This window comes from Equus asinus, chromosome 2 (genome assembly GCF_041296235.1).
Source record: "Equus asinus isolate D_3611 breed Donkey chromosome 2, EquAss-T2T_v2, whole genome shotgun sequence".
NCBI lineage: Eukaryota > Metazoa > Chordata > Mammalia > Perissodactyla > Equidae > Equus > Equus asinus.
Genome location: NC_091791.1, coordinates 91067327 through 91088556, shown reverse-complemented (window position 1 = coordinate 91088556; position 21230 = coordinate 91067327). Strand labels below are relative to the sequence as shown.

The 21230-nt window shown below is 36.1% G+C and overlaps 1 protein-coding gene across 2 annotated transcripts in view; it reads right to left on the bottom strand.

Moving 5' to 3' along the window:
• The window catches only part of GRID1 (glutamate ionotropic receptor delta type subunit 1), a 677925-nt gene that overhangs the window by 85234 nt on the left and 571461 nt on the right, over positions 1-21230 (bottom strand). The window lies entirely within an intron of this gene.

Genomic DNA, 21230 nt, shown 5'->3' with positions numbered 1-21230 from the left:
CAGATGCCAATTGGATAACTAGCCCAAGTCATTGAAAACTGGCAGGTGCATGTGTAATTGCGCTGCTTATAATGTTTGAAAATGGGAATGGTGTCAGATTATTGATGATGGTTACATATATAACTTTTTGGAAAACCGGTGAATTTTTAAACTTTTGATTTGATGTGTCAGTGAATTTGATGTGCAACCATGGCGAAATCTATAAATGATTTGTTTGAAAGGAGATTTGTGAATACTTAGAAAGGAAAAAGTGATCTCCAGGAGGACGTATAAGTATATTCTAGTTGTGGGTCCTTCTGGTTCTGCTATTGCGGGATGCCACCTCAGCATGGCTTGATGAGCGGTGCCATGTCTGCGCCCAGCATCTGAACCAGTGAAACCCTGGGCCGCCAAAGCTAAGCGCTCGCACTTAACCACTCAGCCACAGGGCCGGCCCCTGTCTTTACTATCTTTATGTAAGTTGATGATTGTTGAACACAATGGTTTCAAGGTCAGAACTTCATGCCACTCAACCAGACAACAATCTGCCAAGTTAAACCAAGTATTAGTTTATTAATGCTCTGGGACAGTTTTTAAGCAACTGCAAACCTATTTAACTGTAAACCACATTTTCCTTCTTACTCGCAAGATTACTAAGACCACAAAATATATTGCTGAAATCAAGATACACTACATCTATAGAGTAATTCCAATTTGCCAGTCTAACAAGCCTATCAAAAACAAACAGAAACAAATTGAAAGAGGTTGGCCTAACCCAACAAGATTTTGTTCTTGGGGAACTGGTACTTCCTCCTGGATATCACTTTTTCCTTTCTAAGTATTCACAAATCTCCTTTCAAACAAATCATTTATAGATTTCGCCATGGTTGCACATCAAATTCACTGACACATCAAATCAAAAGTTTAAAAATTCACCGGTTTTCCAAAAAGTTATATATGTAACCATCATCAATAATCTGACACCATTCCCATTTTCAAACATTATAAGCAGCGCAATTACACATGCACCTGCCAGTTTTCAATGACTTGGGCTAGTTATCCAATTGGCATCTGGAAGCAAGATTTTTTTTTTTTTTTTTTTAAGATTTTATTTTTTTTCCTTTTTCTCCCCAAAGCCCCCCAGTACATAGTTGTATATTCTTCGTTGTGGATCCTTCTAGTTGTGGCATGTGGGACGCTGCCTCAGCGTGGTCTGATGAGCAATGCCATGTCCGCGCCCAGGATTCGAACCAACGAAACACTGGGCCGCCTGCAGCGGAGCGCGCGAACTTAACCACTCAGCCACGGGGCCAGCCCCCTGGAAGCAAGATTTTAAAAGGCATCAAGGGAAAAATGGATTGATCTATTTATCAAGGAGCAACCGAGTGCCAACACCATGCTGGATATCATGAAATTGAATTTCATTAATTGGCATAACACACCATTGAACTAGCAGGATTCCATCTATTTTGGAGGTGAGAAAGCTAAGGCTTGGATCCAGGAAGAGACCATCTAAAATTCCACAGACAGAAAGCCACTATGCTAGCATGATGTTCTAATCCAGTGATTTTTGTATTGCAGCCATGATTCTGCTTTACTTTACCAGCCATTAATATCAACCAGCATTTCTCAACAATTTTTTAACCAAAACTAGAGCTTAGAAATTAATTCCACCAAAACTTTATATTTGTTTTCTTCAGCACGTTTCACCAGTTGGGGTTAATTCTGTAACTTGGCCCTACCTGCACCTGTTTTCCTGTGGACGTCCCTGTTTTGTTTTATTACCTATGCACTACCTCCCAACGTCTGTACTTGTCTTTTAGCTAATCTGACCTCATGGGGGAGCCCCTGGGAATCCGTGTGCTGGCCCTTCCTCACTGGGATCATTTGTGATTAGACCACTACCATTTCAGTATTTAAAGGCCTTTCCCTCTGGAATGTCCTGTAGTCCGAGAAAACTGCCAAGTTATGCCTAGCTCTTCCTTCTATTTCGCGTCTATTATAATAAATCTCAATAAGACAGTTTCTCTTTCTCTCAAACTTCCCCTTACTTGTCTTATCAATAAATTACTTTCTTTTGAGAATAATGAAAACGAGAACAGCTCCACATGGCCATAAATTTGCCATAAATATCCTGGTTGTTTTCCAAGACACTTGACCTGGGCTTGCTGAAAACCAAGAACACCTGGGTTGGCTGGACGATAGATGGCTCCATAGTCACTGAACGCCAAGAGTAATGACCAACTCATCTAAACTACCTTGTTTCCATTTCAGAGGATACTGGAGTCAGGGTCCCATTGTACACTGAGTGGTCTCACTTCAAGTTGTCACTGTATCCCTTTCAGTAGTTCTTGAGATATCCTCTCTGGCACCCAAATGGTCCACATCACACTGTATAAACACAATGAGGGAACTGGTTCTCAGCATCAGATGTTATTCTCCCTGGCTTCACCGGCAGCTCCATTTACACTCTTTTCTCTCTATATCCATCCATCCATTTCTCCCTCCAGCTTTCAACACTCATTTTTATTATTATTTATTTATTATTATTTATTTTCCTACTAACTCAAGGTTCCTGAGTCTGTCGAGTTCCCTTATCCATTCATTCATGCATTTACCCAACCCCTACTAAGTTTTAGCTAAGTGACAAGTCTTTTGGTTACCTTGGAGAATTCTAATATGAATGTGACACAGTATCTACCCTCAAAGAGCTCATGGTCTAATGAAGGAGATAACTTATAAACGAACAGTAATAACTCAAATTAATAAGTCTGATGATAGAAATACAAAGAGAACAAATAAATAAACAGTTAAAATTCTACTTGAGACATTATATATAGAAGCTGCCATAGAAAATAATAAGAGAAAGAGAACCATACAAGATAAAAACAAAACAAAAGAAAACAAAACTGCATCTTGAGGGGCTGGCCCCATGGCCAAGTGGTTAAGTTCATGCTCTCTGCTTCAGCGGCCCAAGGTTTTGTGGGTTCCCATCCTAGGCGCGGACATGGCACCGCTGATCAAGCCATGCTGAGGCAGTGTCCCACATGCCACAACTGGAGGTACCCTCAGCTAGAATGTACAACTATGTACTGGGGGACTTTGGGGAGAAGAAGAAGAGGAAAAAAAGAAAAAAAAAAAAGATCACTGGGGGCTGGCCCCATGGCCGAGTGGTTAAGTTCGCGCGCTCCACTGCAGGTGGCACAGTGTTTCGTTGGTTCTAATCTTGGGCACGGACATGGCACTGCTCATCAAACCACGCTGAGGCAGCATCCCACATGCCACAACCAGAGGGACCCACAACAAAGAATATACAACTATGTACTGGGGGGCTTTGGGGAGAAAAAGGAAAAGAATTTTAAAAATCTTTAAAAAAAAAGATGATTGACAACAGATGTTAGCCCAGGTGCCAATCTTTAAAAAAAAAAAAAAAAAAGTAGGTAGTAAAAAAAAAAAAACTGTATCTTGAAAAATTCAACTCTTAAACTAGCTAGGTACAGGAAGTACATCTAGATGCCCACCAAGGCTTAGCAATTTGAGGCAGAAAAGAACATACACATAGTTATAAAATTAAAGCTGGGAAGGTGGCCAAGGTCAGGTGAAGATGCTGTGCTAAGGAAGCTGAATTTTAACCTGAAAGATATGGGGAACCACTGATGATTTAAAAGCAAGGGACTAACTTGATTAGAATTTATTTTACAAAGATGTTTCTGTTGGCAATATGGAGAGAGGTGTGAAAGAGGAGAGAAAAATGGAAGTCAGAAGAGTGTTGTAATAAACTAAATGGTCATTGGGACTGGATATGGCAGACAGAATATAGAAATGACAGATGTTAGAGAGATTTAGGAGGTAAAATGGATTTAATCTATTGACAGAATAGTTCTGGAGAGTGTGGAACTGATAGGTGTTTTGAGTGATCTCAGTTTCTGCTTAGTTAAAATTAATATTCGAGGAAAGAGACGGTGGGATGAACAGGTGGAACACAGGGAATTTTCAGTACAGTGAAACTCTCTTGTACGCTGCTGTAATGGTGGATACATGTTATTACACATTTATCAAAATCTATGTAATATACAACACAACGAATGAGCTCTAAGTAAACTATGACCTGTAGTTAAGAATAATATATATCAATGTTGGCTCATCAAATGTACCACACTGATGTAAAATGTTGATAATAGGAGAAATTTGGTAGGAAATTTACATGGGAGCTCTCCGCACTTTTCACTCAACTTTCCTGTAAACCTAAAACCATTCAAGAAAATAGCCTATTATTAAAAAAAAAAAAAAAAAGAGGTGGGAGAAATACCAATTTGAGGTCTTCTGGCACCTTGGGCATGTCACTTTAGGCTAGCGGTAGAGGAGGGTCATCTTCTGGACCAGTCCACAGAGGAGGCCTGTGGAAGCCCTGTCTCCACACTTCGTTAGGAACCCAGCATCTGCTTCTGAGGGCTGGACTCCAGGCCTTCGATATTTTTATCACAAACAGATGCTATAGCTCTAGATGGGACAGGAGAGAAGCGGGCATGCAGTCCATCACAGGAGTTGCTCAATATGTCTGCCCCTTGTGAACACAGCTCTCTTGAATTATGTAATTTTTGCTAATGTATTGTACATTCACAAGCCTGAGCAGGAATACAAATTCTATGGCCAGTTTGTGTATATGGATGACTTATCACAGTTATAAAATCTGGAGCTTTTCAACTCATGAATCTCATGGTTCAAATGTGAAACAGTACACAGACTGCAAACTGCATTTCATGTGATTCTAATGGACCCATGAATACAGGAGCAAGAGAGGAATAAAAAGGATGAAAAAATCAAAAGACGTGGAAAATCTCCAATTTTACCTTTAGGAAACGGTGTCCTGCTACCACTTTGCCCAGCAGGAGATCGATGGTATACCCAACATAAGTATTTGCCCTCAAGATAAAAACAAACAGAGAAAAAAACCAAAGCAACAAAACAAGAAAGTCAACTCCTTCCATGCATACAGAGCTATAAATGGAGTGTGACCCAAAGAACAGGAAACACAGCAGACGTGACTTCAGAGTTTAGGAGTGACAGTCATGATTCCCACCTATTGCAGACTTCTGGGGACATGCAATTGGTCACCTCCCGAGGGTGTTCACTCAACTTCAGACAGGTCTGACGCCAAGAAAAGACCTTTACTTTTCTAAGCTAAACCCTGTATCTTGAATTGTCCTGCCAAAAGTTCTTAATTTTCTACATATGGACCAAGAAGAACAAATCTGCCTTCAATAATTAATTCGTCCACTTAACATACATATTGGGTATACACACTGAATGGCTGTGTCCCCCCAAATTGACATGCTGAAGTCCTCACTCCCAATGTGATGGTATTGGGAGGGGGTGCCTTTGGGAGGTAATTAGGTTCAGATGAGGTCGTGAGAGTGGGGCCCCCAGGATGGGATTAGTGAGTTAATAATAGGAAGAGAGACCAGCGCTCCCTCTCTCTCCACCACATGAAGACACAGCAGAGAGAAGGTGAGCATCTGCGAGCCAGGAAGAAGGGTCTCACCAGGAACCAAATCTGCCAGCACCTAGCCCCCAGAACTGTGAGAAATAAATTCCTGTTGTTTAAGCCACCCAGGGTATGGTCTTTTGTTATGGCAGCTGAGCTGTGTCAGTCATTGTGCTAAGAATTGTTACACAATGGGGGGCAAACAAACTCAGTCCCCAGAACCATAGAGTTTATTATCTAGAAGGATGGATGCATATTAAACAAAAAGTAAACACAAAAATGAATAGTTACACAATGTGATAATTGCTAAGAAAGAAAAGTACTGGAGTCTATGAAAGAGAAAAATAGAAAAGGGTGATTTAAACTCAGGTGTATCCAGGAAGGCTACTGTGAAGAGGTGACATGTGAGCAGAAACTTGAAGGATGAGTCAGCGTTGGCTAGGGAAAAAGGAGAGAAGACTGTTCCAAAAATATGGACTAGCTTGAGTGAAGGCCACAGAGCATGAAACTACCTGTGATCTTTGAGGAACACAGAGAAGCCTGGGAATCAAGAGCATTGAGAAATAAGATAAAGTTAGACACACAGAGGGCATGAAGAATGCCCCAACAGCTTTGTAGAAAGTCATGAAATCAAGCAGTGCTGAACTTTCAACTTTGTTCTTCATTTTTCAAAATTCTTTTCCCCATTCTAAATCCTTTGCATTTATAGATAATTTTCCTGGAACAAGTTTTTCCAGTTCTACTTTTAAAAAAGTCTTCTAAGATTTTGATGGGGATTGCATTGAATTTATATTTCAGTTACGAAGATTTACCATCTTAACAATATAAAGGATTCCAATCCATGAATATTGGATATCTCTCCATTTATTTAAATCCTCTTTAGCTTCTCTTGGCAACCTTTTCCACTAAGTTTTCCCCTAAGGGTATAATTCTTACACATCTTTAAAAAATACGTTCCTAAGAATTTTATGCTTTTGTTGTTATTGTTATTTTTTTATTTTGTTTTCAAGTTGTTGGTTATTAGTATGTGAAAATACAACTCATTTTTGTATAGTGACTTTGTTTCCTGCAACCTATGAAGATTTATTTACTAGATTTAATTTTATTAAAAGATTGTTAGGATTTTCTCCAAAGACCATCACATCATCAGAAAATAAAGACAATGTTACTTCTCCCTTTCAAGTCTGTACACGTTTTATTTCTTTTATTGCTTGTTGGTCAGGCAAGGACCTGCAATACAATGTTGGGGGAAAAGCAGTCAAGATGTCATCATTAAGTATATTGTTAGTAGTCAGTTCTCTGTCTGTGCCTGTTATTTATTTATCTTAGAATCATGAATGGGTGCTGTAACCAAGTGGATAAAACTCCACTTGAATATGATGTATTATCCTTTTTATAGATGGCTGGATTCTATCTGCTACTATTACGTTGAGGATGTTAAAAGTTAAGTTCATGAAAGATATTAACCAGTAACATTCTTTTCTTCTAATGTCTTTTTTGGCTTTTAGTATCAGATTTATGCCAGTCTCATTAAATGAATTAAAAAACATTTTCTCCTCCTCTGTTTTCTGAAAGAGTTTACAATGACTGCTATCTCTTTGAACGTTGGAGAGAATTCACCAGTGAAGCCATCTGGGCCTGGAATTTCATTTGTGGTGAGGCTTACAAATCCAATATCTTTAACAGATTTATATCCAGATTTTCTCTTTTTTATTCAGTTTTTATAACTTGTGTTTTTAAATAAATTTATCCATTTCATCTAAGTTGTTGAATTTGTTGGCAGAAAGTTGTTCATAATATTGTCTTATTATCCTTCTAATGTCTAAAAGATCTGTAATGAAACCCCCATACTCATTCCTGAGATTGATAATTTCAGTTTTCTCTCACCTATTTTTCTTGATTAGTCTTGCTTGGGGTTTATCAATTTTATTAAACTTATCAAACAACCAACTTTTGACTTTGCTAATTTTCTATGCTATTATACATATTCTAGTTCTTTATTTAAAAATAACTTTGAGTTTAGCTTTTTCTTATTTTTCTATCTTTTAAAGGGGGAAACTAAGAATCTTGAGTTTAAGAATTTTTTGTTTCTTATATAGGCATTTGAAGCTGTAAACTTTCCTGTAAGCACGATTTTAGCTGATTCCATAAACTTTGATGTGCTGTGTTTTTATTATCACTTAGAAATTTTTTTTACCTTTCTTTTGTGATTTCTTTCTTTGACCCATAGGTTTAGAATTATGATATTTAAAATTCACTAGGGATTTTCTAGATTGTTTATTTTTATTGGCTTTTAATTTAATGTAATTACAGTGACAGAACATACTTTGGAAGAATTTACTCTTTTGAAATTTATTGAGATTTGACTCTATGGCCCAATGAATGAGCTGCCTTGGTGGCTGCTCCATGCATACTGAAAAGAATGTGTATTCTGCAATTGTTGGGTGTTGTGTTCTATAAATGTCAATCATGTCAAGTCGGTTGATAGTGTTGTTTAGATCTTCTATAGGCTTACTGGTCTTTTGTTTACTTCTTATGTCAATTTCTAAGAGAATGTAGTTAATATTTGGATTATTTTAGATTTTTCTATTTCACCCATTAGGTTTGTCAAATTTTAACTCATAAACTTTGATGCTTCATTAGGTGCATAGATATTTAGAATTGTCTTTGTGGTGCAATTGCTCCTTTTATCATTATGTAATGTCCCTCTTTATCCCTTGTAATACTCTACAGCATAAAGCCCACTTTGTCTCATATTGGGAGCTCCTCATCAGCTTTCTTATGCTTATGTCTGCATGGTATATCTTTTACCTTCCTTCTCAATCCACCTGTAACTTTCTGCTTACAATGCTTGTAGACAGCATATTTCTTCCAGTTTTATGTTGTTAATGATGGGAGGTCTAATCAGATATCTGTTATTCCATTGTAGCGTGTAGAGAAAGTCCATATTATTTTTCATCAGTACCATTAATATGCACCATATTAATGGCTGCATCTAACAAATGCGTCTTAACAGAGCTACACACCAGCCTGTGGTGCCCCAAAGGCAGGGACTGATCCATAGCTCTGTTTAAATGCATTTGTTAGATGCAGCCAATCCCTTCAGGCTACTAGAACTTTATAGATCATTTTTTCCAATCAAAGGCAGTGCTTTCCAAACTTTCATATGAGTAAAAATCAGTTGGAGACCTAGTTAGATACAAATTTTGATCCAGAAGATCTGAGATGAGGCTTGAAGTTCTAATTTATGACAGCAATGCTGCTCTGTGTGCCACGCTTTGAATGGCAAGGATGTATAGGTCTCGCTAACTCGCAAAGAGTCATTCAGGTCTTCTACGCCACAGGTTACCAACTTCAGTGACTTGATGGTGGAAGGTGGGTACGTGAGAGTGTGAAGCCAGCACGTTTAGTAATAAAACAGAGGATAGAGGGACCAGAGGCAACCTGAAGAGTGCTAGCACCACCAAAGTCATTCAAATTTAAATATTTAAAACATGATGCTGCCAAAGAAAAAACAAGCTCGTGAGGTAAATTCAGGTCATACCCAACTGTTTATAATTCCTCTTCAATGTCCTTATCTACATATTAATTTAAAAATTAGAATCCTTACATCCAAATTGACAATGATCCATGTGTAAACAGGCTTTAAGTTCAGTCAGCAAAGAGCAAGTGATCCATCTCAGGTTTGGCTGTGACTTCTTAGATATAATACCAATGGCATGATCAATAAAAGAAAAAATTGGTAAGTTGGCTTTATTTGGCCTCATTGATAACTAGTCCTGCCCAATTCATAATTTTCCCCATTTTATCCACAAATATATCTTAAAACTGACATAGGTCTTAGGAAAACCCATATATATCCTCCTTTTCTCTCTCTCTCTATATACATATTTATATAAATAATTTAGAAATACATCTAAATATTTATTTATTGATCTATCATAAACCTTTTATTTGTTGATTTGTATTTAAGGTTCCTCCATGTCTTTTCATGGCTCGATAGTTGTTATTTCTTTTTAGCACTGAGTAAAATTCCATTGCCCGGATGCAATCTAGTTTATTTGTCCATTCACCTCTTTAAGGATATCTTGGTTGCTTCCACGTTATGGCAATTGCAAGTAAAGCTGCTATAAAAACTCTTATGCAGGTTTTTGTGTGAATATGTGGTTTCAATTCATTTGGGTAAACACTACAGAATGTGACTTCTGGATCATATGGTACGAGTATGTTTAGTTTTGTAAGAACCTGTCAACTTTCTTCTAAAGTGGCCATATCTTTTTGAATTCCCACTGGCAATGAGAGTTCTTGTTGCTCCACTTCCTAAGCATTTGGTGGTGTCAGTGTTTTGCACTGTGGCCATTCTAGAGGGTGTGTCATGGTATCTTAACGTTGTTTTATTTTTCAATTCCCTAACGACATACAATATTAATCATCTTTGCATATGGTTGTTTACCATATGTATATCTTCTCTGGTGACACGTATGTTCAGATCTTTTGCCCATTTTTAAAATGGGTCATTTTCTTACTGTTTAATTTTAAGAGTTCTTTGTATATTTTAGATATTAATCCTTTATTTGATATGTATTTTGCAAAGCTTTTCTCCCAATCTGTGACTTGTCTTCTCATTCTCTTAATAGCGTCTTTGTCACAGAAGTTTTTCATTTTAATGAAGCCCAATTTACCAATTTTTTCCTTTAGTAATTACGCTTTTGGTGTTGTATCTAAGCATTCACCACCAAACCCAAGGGCACCTAGATTTTCAGTTTATCCTAAGACTGCAAATAATGATACAATATTTAAAATCAAAAGTTTATAGCAAGTTTTGTGTTACTAAAGGCTATTTCTCTACCTTGATTGGTAAAGAAAAGATTGGTAGGAAAACTGCCTGGGGATAAGCAGACTGCCCGTGAGCTCAGTCTTTTTATTTTCCCCTCTGAAATTCTGTAGGTGTGCGGGCAGAAGACAAAGCTCTTATTATGGATTGCTTATCCTTCCCTAGCTGAACACAAGAATTTATCTGTAGGAAGCATTTGTTCACTTTAATTTACAAATTTGATATTTCCAAATTCAATAAACAGAGAAACATCATCTTAAATGCCATGACTAGGCCAATTACACCAACCTCCTCATTTTACAGATATAGAAACTAAGAATCAGAAAGGTCAAGTGACTAATGTCATCCAGCGAGCTGGTGGCAATACCACAACAGAGCTGCCTACTTCCTAGACTGTCATCTTCTCTCCCACAGCTCCTAGTCAGGCTGCTTTTTCCTCAATCCAGGACTCCAAACCTCAGAGCTATTTCTTGGAGTAGCAAGGTCCTTGTCAAAACAACAATAGTATCTATCCTTATATGGTCCTTTCTACAGGCCAGGTAATGTTCTAAACTCTAACACGTGTTGGTTAATCTCCTCCAATAGCCCTATGAGATAGATGCTATTCTTACCCCTATGTACAGATGAGAAAAGTAAAGTACAGAGAGATTAGGTAATTTTCTCAAGATCACACACCCAGTAAGTGGGAGAGAGAGGATCTGAAACCCAGCAATCAAGCTTCAGTGTCTATGCTCATTACAACTACACTCTGGTATCTCTCCCAGTTGTGGCACTGTGCTTCTGCCCTCCAAAAGGTGCCACTAGGCCAAATGTGATGCCTCGGAACATAGGGTGTTACTCATCTAGGATTTTTCTTTTTTATTTTCTTTTGGTGAGGAAGATTGGCCCTGAACTAAAATCTGTGCCAATCCTCCTCTATTTTGTTTGTGGGACACCGCCACAGCATGGCTTAATGAGTGGTATGTAGGTCCACGCCAGGGATCCAAATCCACAAACTTCGGGCCGCCAAAGCAGAGCACGCGAACTTAACTGCTATGCCACTGGGCCAGCCCCTCACCTAGGATTTTTAGCCAAAGCATTTCCTCAATACAGGGCAATGATGCCTGCAGTGCCAAACCACCTGCTGATGCCACCTTTTTCAAATGACTCTGCTTTCATCATGATAACAGGGGAAGATCTATTCGTAATAGTAATGGAGATGAAAGTAATTACAACATTTTGAGACATTTTCAGTGAACTGTAAGTGAGATAGGCCCTCCTCCCTGAATGTACCTCATACCCACTCCAAATGAGAAAGGTAAAAATTGCTTAAGCTAATTGCTAAGTACGTCTCTTGTTCTCCAGAAAATTTCAGTCTGTCTTGGATACCAGACTTTTCTATGTGTTTTAAATAAATCTATAGGTTCCAAAGACTAGGACATTTATATGGATGGTAAGTATGAACATTTATAATGGGAACTGCCATCATTATTGAATGGTTTTACATTAGCTTGAAATGTATAGGTTGAAGATCATTTGGATGAATAAGAAAGATAGATTGATAAAGAGAAGACAGATATCCATCATTCAGCCTTCCAGATACCTACTGAAATTACCAGGTAATTGTTTTAAACTATAGAGAATCATGTATCATGAACCTAGGGAAGGATGCTACCAACTTACCAAATATTTTGAGGAGAAGGCAGAAATTAGTGGGAGACAGCAATAGGAGACATGGATTCATTTTGCTTTGAAAGTGCATCATCTCAGTGGATTTCCTTTTCTATCTACATAGACAAACAGTTCAACAAAGGAAGGCCCCTGGATTCCTCTGGGCTCTGCAGGGTACAGCATGCAAAAACCTCAGTTTACTGGTGTTTGTCTCTGACATGGAGAATAGCAAGGCCAGAAAGGAGGTTAAAAAACAAGATACACTGTGGCTTTTCTTACTGTTGTAGGTGCTGGATCAATCAGAATTCTAGAAACAGAAACTTTATCAGTAGGGCAAAAATTCAAAAGGGAAAATTTCCCACTAAGGCCCAGGACTGGTAATGGGAATTTATATGACAGTCCTCACCTCCACTTACAAGCCAGGTTAGAATCTGAGAGGACGATTCTACTTGCAGCCAGGTGTACTATTAGGAGATCCAAGGAGACTCTATCTATTTGTCTATGGAAGGGTTCTCCAGAATCTAGCAAGAGCAAACTAAACAGCAAAAAACCACAACATGGGGGCATAAAGAAAAGATTCAGCATGAAAGAAATGATGTATAGATACATTTATATTATATCTCATTAAAGATACTAAAAACATATTGTTCAAAAATAAAGTAAAATTTTAAGAATATTTGTTTTTCTGTAGGTATAATTCACTATAGGAAGGACTCTTTATAAAAAAAAATTAAAATAAAATCCAAAAAGAGTGACTGAGAAATAAAAAAGTACTAACAGAGTGGGAGGAAGAAAGAATGAAAGAGAAATAAAAGCATACAGGTAGAATTTATACATTCATTAACATTGTTGAAAAGTCTATGAACACTGGAGAAAATCTAATCAGAAATGCGAGAGACTCTCCTAGAATGAAAAGGAAAAGGATAATAAATTAAAAATAATCAAAGAGAGTGCAACAGAAATGGAGGACTCATAGCACCAACACGTGAAAAGTTAATGTTCCTGGAAACAAGACAAAGATAAATAGGAAAGATTTAATAGAAGAGGAAATACCTAATAGATGACAAAATTATTGAGCTAAAGTGCAAGTTTCTTTTTGCATGTAAAAAGGAGAATTCTAGTCATAATTAATGACATATAGGTCAACTCCTTATTAAATATTGATGGCAGTTTTTTAATTCAAAGCTATTATTAAACTTAGTTACAAAGAAGAAAGCATAAGAAAGGAGGAGTGGTGGAGGAGAAAAGGAAAATAAGAAGGGGAGAAAGATAATAGAAAAAGAAGGAGAAAAAGGATCAGAAGGAGGGAGAAGTGAAAGAGAATGAGAGGAGGAGGAGGATGACAAGAGGGCAGACAAGAAAAAAGTGGAAAATGAGGACAAGGAAGACATGGAGGAGAAGGAAGAAGGAAGAACAGTGGGGAGGAGAAAGAAGAAGGGGAGGAGAAGAAGGAGGAGAAAGGGGAGAGGAAAGTGACAAGGAAAGGGAGGAGGTGAAGACAGAGGAATGGGAGGGAGAAGGAGGAGGAAGGATTAAAGGAGAAGGAAGAACACGAAGGATGAGAAGAAGAATGGGGGAGAGAGGAGGAAGAGGGGAAGAGAAGGGGAAGAGGGAGGTGAGGAGGGAGAAGACAGAGAGGGAGAAAAAGAGGGAAGAAAGAATAAGAAGGGAAGAGAGGAAAGGAAAGAGGAGAGGACGAAGAGGAGGTGAATGGGGCTTCTCTAAAGGATTACATACAGGAAGAGCAAAGGAGCCAATTCTATAGAATTCAGGCAATGGGGCAAATTCTATAGACTATTAAGGAGAAAACATGTGAAACAAGAATATTATACCCAGATAAGTTTTAATTCATGTGTGAATGCAACAGAAAAAGATTCTCAGATATGCTCTCAGAAAATACACAACTCTTGTTAGGTACATTGCTCAAAGAGCTGCTCTAGTTGAACAAAAACTCATTAAAATAAATAAATAAACAATGGTTGTCATAGAATAAAGAGACAATCAACAAACATTGAAACCACCGGAACATAGAATTCAGTCCAAATAATGACTATAAATATGGATGAGATAAAACAAAAGAATGAAAATGCCAAATATATATCTTAGAGAAAAAATAAAATATCTTTAAAAAGAAGAAGAAAATAAAGAACCATAGTACACTAAGTCTAAAATCTCACGTTTTATCAACACAAAATGGTTGCATAAGTGGAAGGAAAGGAGGATAAAAAGATATTCTAGTACCATCTTACTTAGGGAGAGATATGTGAATATATGGTTTTACTCTTGATTCTGAAAGAGAAATAGTAGTGGATGTATATCTCAGCCTAAAGGAAACTACTGGAGGTTAAAAGAGGATGTTTAACTTCCAATGGTGATAGTGGGGAACCATAATAATAATAATGGTAATAGAATGTTAAACATCACGAAAACAATTTAGAATGCATCAGTAGACATGATAAAAGTAAAATCAAATATATTTATATTATAATATTTGTCAGTTGTATGCAAAAAATTGGATTATGTAAATGAAATGGACAAATTCCTAGAAACACACAACATGCTAAGACTGAATCTTGAACAAATAGAAAACCTGAAGAGACCTATAACTAGTAAGGAGATTGAATTAGTGATTAAAGACCTCCTAACAAAGAAAAGTCCAGGACCAGACAGCTTCACTGCAGAACTCTGCCAAATATTTAAAAAAGAATGAATAGCAATCCTCCTCAAACTCTTAGCAAAAGAATTCAAGAGGAGGGAACACTTCCTAACTCATTCTACGAGGCTAGCATCACCCTGATACCAAAGCCCAAAAAAGACTATAAGAAAAGAAAAGTGCAGGCCAATGTTCCTGAGGAATATTGATGCAAAAATCCTCAACAAATGCCAGAAAACTGAATTCAACAGCATATTAAAAGGATTATGCCCCATGACTAAGCAGGATTTATTCCTGGAACACAAGAATGGTTCAACATACAAAAATCCATCAATGTAATGCACTACATTAACAGAATGAAGAAAAAAGCCACACCATCATCTCAATACAGGTAAAGCATTTGACAAAATTCAACACCCCTTCATGATAAAAACACTCAGCATGCTAGGAAGAAAAGAAAATTAGCTTAATATAATAAAGGCCATATATGAGAAACCCAAAGCTTTCACCCAATGGTGAAAGACTAAAAGCCTTTCCTGTAAGATCAGGAACAAGAAAAGAATGCCCACTTCCACTGCTTCTATTCAACCTAGTACTGGAAGTCACAGCCAGACAACTAGGCAACAAAAAGAAATAAAAGATATATAAGTTGGAAAGGAAAAATTAAAAGTATCTGTGTTGTCAGACAACATACCCTTATATGCAGAAAACCTTAAAATTAGACATGTGCACACACGCACGTGCACACACACACCCATATTAGAACTAGTAAGTGAATTAAGCAAAGCTGCAGGATACAAAATCAATGCAGAAAAATTAGTTGCATTTCTACACATTAAGAATAACAACCTGAAGGAGAAATTGCGAAAACAATTCCAGTTCCTGAAAGAAATTAAAGACACAAATAAATGGAAAGACATCCTCTGTTCATGGATTGGAAGACAATATTGTAAAGATGTCACTACTACCTAAAGCAATCTACAAATTCAATACCATCTCTACCAAAATTCCAATGATGGTTTTTGAAGAAACAGAACAATCCATCCTAAAACTCATATGGAATCTCAAGGGACCCCAAATAGCCAAAATAATCCTGAAAAAGAACAAATTTGGAGATCTCAAATTTCCTGAATTCAAAATGTCCTACAGAGCCACAGTAGTCAAAACAGTGTGGTACTGGCATGAAGACAGACATCCAGACAAGGGGAATAGAATAGAGAGCCCAGAAATACTATCCCACATATGGCCAAATGATTTTCAACAAGGGTGTCAAGAGTATGCAATGAGGAAAGGACAGTCTTTTTAACAAATGGTGTTGGGAAAACTAGATATCTTCACGCAAAAGAATTAAGTAGGACCCTTACCTTACACCATGTACAAAAATTAATTCAAGATGGATCAAAGATCTAAATATAAGACCTAAAACTATAAAACTCTTAGAAGAAAACTTACTGGGAAATTTTCGTGACATTGGATTTGGCAATGATTTCTTAGATATGACAGGAAAAGTAAAGGCAAAAACAACAACAACAACAAAATTTGGACTTCATCAAAATTAAAACTTATCTGCATCCAAGGACACTATCAACAGAATAAAAAAGCAACCCATGGAATGGGAGAAAATATTTGCAAATAATATATCTGATAGGGAATTAATATCCAAAATGTATAAAAATGTCCTACAATTCAATAACAACAACAAAAAATGTAAAATGAGCAAAGGACTTGAATAGACATTTCTCTAAAGAACACAAATGGCCAATAAACACCCGAAAAGATGCTCAAAATCACTAATCGTTAGGGAACCGAAAATCAACACCAAAATGAGATACCACTTCATACCCATTAAGATAACTATTATGGAAACAAAAACAAAGTGGAAAACAAGGGTTGGCAAGAATCTGAAGAAACTGGAATCCTTGTGCATTGCTGGTGGGAATGTGAAATGGTGCAGCAGCTGTGGAATATAATAAGGGTACTTCCTCAAGAAAATTAAACATAGAATTACCATATAATTCAGAAGGCCGCTCCTGGATATACGCCCAAAAGTATCGAAAGCAAGGGCTTGAACAGATATTTGTACACACATGTTTATAGCAGCATTATTAAATAATAGCCAAAAGATGGAAGCAACCCAGTGTTCCTTGACAGATGAATGAATAAACAAAATGTGGTATATGCATACAATGAAATGCTACTCAGCCTTATACAGGGAGGAAATTCTGACACATGCTACAACATGGTGAAACTTGATGATATGCTAAGTAGTCAAATTCATAGAGACAGAAAATAGAATGGTGGTTTCCAGGGTCTGGAGAAGTGAGGAATGGGGAGTATTGTATAAACTTTCAGTTTTGCAAGATGAAATATTCTATAGGTGGATGGTGGTGATGTTTGCAGAACAATGTAAATATACTTAATGACACAACTGTATACTTAAAAATGATTAAAATGATAAAATTTATGTTAGTATATTTTACCACAATTTTAAAAATTAAAATTAAAAAACAATAAACATATATTTTAATAATATATTCTAATATCTAGATAGTTGTTTTTAAACAAATTGTGAAGTCTATTCAATAAGTAAAAAAATCATAAAAATAACAATTTAAAAACTAAATATAGAAGACTATCCATTGAACAAATTGGATGAAAAATGTTTTAATTACCTCCTAAAAAGGAAGAAATCAGACAGCTTCAAAAGGGAGTTGTTAGGGCAGAGATGGAGTGGAATAGAGTGATATAGGAGCAAAGTTTTGTATACTATTAAAGTTGGCATTAATCCAAAGAAAATTATTATAAATTAAGATATTCATTGTGATGCCTAGGGCAACCACTAAGAATATAACTCAAAAAATACATAGTAAAAGAAACCACAAGGGAATTAAAATGGAATGCAAAATATATCTACATAACCCCAAAAAGGGCAACAATAAAGGAAATAAGGAACAAAAAAGATGAAAGACATATAGAAAACAAATATAACAAAATGGCAGAAGTGAGTTCTTCCTTATCACTAACTATAATAAATAAATATAGATTAAACTCTCCAATTAAAATCTAGACCTTGGTAGAATGGATTAAAAAACATAATCTAATTGTATGCTATGTAGATGGGACTCACTTTAGATTCAAAGACAAATAGATTGAAAGTGTGAATGGATGAAAGATTGAAAGGATGAAAAAAATATTCTGTGCAAACAATAACCAAAAGAGAACTGGAATGGTTATACTAATATCAGATAAAGTAGACTTTAAGACAAAAATTTTTATGAGAGACAAACAAGGACATTATATAATGATAAAAGGGTCATTCACTAAGAATATATAACAATTACAAGCATAAACATATGTACACATAACAATAAAGCTCCAAAATATATGAAGCAAATTGATCGAAGGGAGAAATGGACACTTCCTCAAAAAAAAGGTGGAGACTTCAATATCCCACTTTCAATAACTGATAAAACAACTAGAGAGATCAGCAAGTAAATGGAAAACAGGAACAACCATATAAACCAACTAGTCTTGAAGATGAAACAGACAATATGAATTGCCCTAGAACTGTGAAGAAAATAATTCATAATTTAAAATCTCCAAATTATGAAATCTCTAGGTCTAGATGGTTTCCCCGGAGAATTACACCAAACATTTAAACATGAATTAACACCAATTTTTCATAATCTCTTCCAGAAAAAAGAAGACGAGGGAAGTCTTCCTAAATCATTTCATGAGGCCAGTGCTACCCTGATATCAAAACCAGAGAAAGACAGCGCAAGAAATAAAAGTAGAAACAAATATTTCTCATGAATTTAGATGCAAAATTCCTCAACCAGAATATCAGCAAATAGAATCCAACAATATATGAAAAGAATCATAGACCGTGACCAAGCGAGATTCATTCAAGGTGTACAACATTGGAAAAACAATCAACGTCATCTCTAATATTAACGAGCTAAAGAAGAGAAAGCATATGATCATGTCAACTCATGCAATAAAGGCATTTGATAATATCTAATACCCATTCATGATAAATATTCTGAGCAAGTTATGATCTATTGGTTTAATGCAATCACAACTATAATTAATGGAATTCCTATCAAAAGCACAGAAAAGTTTTTTTATTGACATAGACAAGCTTATTCTAAAATTTGTACAGAAAGGTGCAGGTCCTAGAATAGGTACAACAATCTTAATAGAGAAGAATAAAATGGGAGGAATCACTGTCCAAAGTCAGGCTTACTCTGTAGCTCCAGTAATCAAGACAGCGTGGTATTGGCAAAGGGACAGACAAAGACCAACGGAACTGAGCAGAGGACTCAGAAAGAGACCCACACAAATATGCCCAACTGATTTCTAACAAATTACAAAAGCAATTCAATGAAGGAAGAATAGCCTTTTTAATAAATGGTGCTAGAGTAATTTGATATCCATAGACGGGAAAAAAAAATAGAACTCAACCTAAATCTTACACCTTATACAAAAATTAACTAAAAAATGATTGTGGACTGAAATGTAACATGTAAAACTACAAAACTTATAGGAAGAAAAAATAGGAGATTATATTCAGAGTCTAAGGCTAGGTAAAGATTTAGACTTGACACCAAAAGCATGCTCCACAAAAGAAGAGATTTACAAATTGGACCACATAGGAATTAAAAACTTTTCTCTGTGAAAGACCTTGTTAAGAGATTCAAAAGACAAACTATAGAGTGGGGGAAAATATTTGCAAACCCCATATCTTGCAAAGAACCAATATCTAAAATACATAAAGAACTGTCAAAATTCAACAGTAATAAACAATTCAATTAGGAAATGAGCAAAATACATAAACAGATATTTCACCAAAGAGGATATATTAATAGTACTGAGCACTTGAAAAGATGTTCATCATAAGGAGTCATTAGGGAAATGCAAATTAAAACTACAATGAGATATCACTCTATGCCCAACACAATGGTAAAATAAAAACAATGACAACATTAAATGCTGGCAAAGATGCAAAGAAACAGGATCATTCCTACTTCACTAGCAGTGATGTAAAATGGTAGTCACTTTGGATAAAACAGTTTGATAGTTTCTTATAAAACTCAGCATGCCATTACCACACGACCCAGCAATTGCACTCTTGGATATATATCACATATAAATGAAAATTTACCTTCACATAAAAACCCACTCACAAATATTCATAGTGGCTTTATTCATAATTACCTAAAACTAGAAACAACCCAGATGTCCTGCAATGAGTGAATCGTTACACAAACTGTGGTACGTCTGATACTACTGAGCAACAGAAAGCAATGAACTATTAATGCACACACTAACCTGCATGAATCTCTAGAACTGTGCTGAATTAAAAAGCCAGTCCCAAAATGTATGATTCCTTATATAACATACTTGAAATGGCAAAATTTTAGAAATGGAGAACACATTACTGGTTGCCAGAGGTTAAGAACAGGGCTGGAGGGGAAGAAGTATGAATGAAGTGGGTGTGCTTACAAAAGGACAACACAAAGAATCCTTGTAAGGATAAAATTATTTAGTATCTTTACTGTGATGGGGATACACAATCTACACGGATAAGACAGTATGGAACCAAATGCACACACATACGCACACACACAGAAAAGAGTACAGGTACAGGAGGAGAAATCTGAGCAGAATCAGTCAATTGCATTAAAGTCAATATCCTGGTTGTGATAATATGATACTAAAGTCTTGCAAAATGTTACCATTGGGGGAAACTGGTTAAAGGATATTAGAAGGCCTCTCTGCATTATTTCCCACAACTGCATGAGAATCTATGATTATCTCAATAAAAATGTCAACTAAAAAAAAAACACCCGATAATATCATACTGAGTTTTGAATCTTAGTCAAGGAGTCTGAACTCTTTTAAATGGCATTTGGGAGCCATAGAAGCTGGCTAGTCGAGTATGGATGACTTGATTAGCGCTATGGATGAAACGAATCAATACGACGATGGCAAGTATGATGAATTAAAGGAGAAATTACTGAAGGCAGGGACACAAAAAAACACAATCAGGGATCAAGTGAGAGGTGACATTGAAGCCGACAGTGTACCCAAGGAAGGGCAGAATAGATCTGTGCCTTTGATCACTTCAGCAACCACATTTCCAGCATATGTTCACTATGTCCAAGTTCTTCTGTAATTTACTCAGTATGTGGGAATCTGATCATAAAACAAAGCCATTTCCAAGATATTTCACTATGTTGAACTAATTCTTTTTTGTCATATTTTTAATATTTTGGTAAAGTGAAGAAATACTTGTAGTCCTTGGTTTTAATAATTTTATAAATATCAGTGAAATAAGTTTTCTAATCACTGTAATAACTGGCGTTTTTAAAAATAATTTTAAAGTGTTTGAAGACTAGAAAAATATATTAGACTTGTGGTTTTAATTAATTTTAATTAAATGTTTAGAAAATTTTGATTAAATAATTTTGTAATCAATGTTTAAACGTCTGAGGAAATTTCAATTGTTAATTTTTAATCTTTTGATTTATTAGTCTTACAAGCAGGATTTAAATGTTCAGAGAAATATTATTAATGACTTTACACATTTATTCAATTGTGCATGAAATAAAATACAACAGGAGTGA